The 1,313-nt window shown below is 51.0% G+C and overlaps 1 pseudogene; it reads right to left on the bottom strand.

Annotated features, from left to right (window-relative positions):
• LOC116894544 overlaps positions 1-346 on the bottom strand; it is a 486-nt pseudogene extending 140 nt beyond the window's left edge.
• Positions 347-1,313: the final 967 nt, after the last annotated feature.

Raw genomic sequence — 1,313 nt, 5'->3', positions numbered from 1 at the left:
TGGCAAAGCCAGCAGCCAGGCCACCCAGCCCCACACTCAGGCTAGCAATCGGTTGAAGAAATCTCTTTTAGACAGTGATGCCATCAGTCAGGGACTCAGTGATAAGTTCTGCCACCGCCAGGCTGTAGATGGCGATGATCCTAGCCATAACCGCTGGACTTCCTGACCAGCTCTGGCCTCATGGCTGTGATGCCAGTGCCACTCTTCGCTGTGCCATAGGCAGCTCCCATAGCGCTGAAGACCATGGCAGACGAGGCACCCATGACACTGAAAAATGAAGAATATTGAGGTTGTTCTTGATGTCAGCCATGTCTGCAAGCGGGGAGGGTGCAAGCTCAGCGGGTAGCGGGGTGACAGGAGAGCAAGCACAGGTGAGCGAAGATTCTTGAAGGGAAGGCGACCAACCTTGAACTCTTGATTCTTCTGCTTCTGCTCCTGATTCCCGAGTTCTGGGATTACAGGCATATGTCACCAGGAAACCTAGGGTCCTGAGCATGCTATATAAAAAGTTAGAAATAGTCAAAGGGAGAGCACTAGAAGGCTAAGCAGATAAACGCGGCTGCCACGAACCCTGACGACCTGAGTTCAATCCCCATGACCCATAAGAAGGTGGCCAGGAGACCAATAACTTCACACACACGCATACGGTTGGGCACTTGGGCCCACCCGTACACAATAATAACAACTAATTTTTTAAAGCACTCTATGGCCTAGAATTAGAAGCATAAGCATATCCACCCCATGCTGGGCTCTGTCTCTGCTCCCCAGGGTCCCAAGCCTCCCACATAGAAGCCTTTAGGCACAGGTAGCAAAAAGCGCTTTCCCCTGGGCTCTGCCTCAGCCTAAAAATATCTAGGTCAGAAGTGGCTATCCTCAGCATTTTCCCCCACAATGCCTCATCCTATCCCCAGGTACCCCCTCAGGCCCTGCTTCCCTGGGGATTACCCGGCATCTCTGCTAAAAAATGTTGTCATCTTATTATAAAACATTTCAAACTTGCAGAAAAGTTTCAGGCCATTGTCTGATGGGGCGGGTCTCAAAAATGTGTGTGTGTGTGTGTGTGTGTGTGTGTGTGTGTGTGTGTGTGTGTGTGTGCACGAGGGCACAGCTTGTAGGTCTCAGTGCCAGCCAAGAGGGTCAGGAGTTCAAGGTTATATAGAGAGTTCCAGGGCAGCCCGAACTATATGAAATCCTGTTAGACAGACAGACAGAGACAGACAGACCTAGGCCCTGGGTCAACAATAGCAGCAGCAACTCAGCCTCACCTGGGAACTTGTTAGGAACATGATTTCTCAGGCCTAACACTAGACCTG

The sequence above is a fragment of the Rattus rattus genome, chromosome 2 (genome assembly GCF_011064425.1).
Source record: "Rattus rattus isolate New Zealand chromosome 2, Rrattus_CSIRO_v1, whole genome shotgun sequence".
NCBI lineage: Eukaryota > Metazoa > Chordata > Mammalia > Rodentia > Muridae > Rattus > Rattus rattus.
The sequence above is the reverse complement of the archived record's forward strand: the minus strand, read 5'-3'. Positions and strand labels throughout refer to the sequence as shown.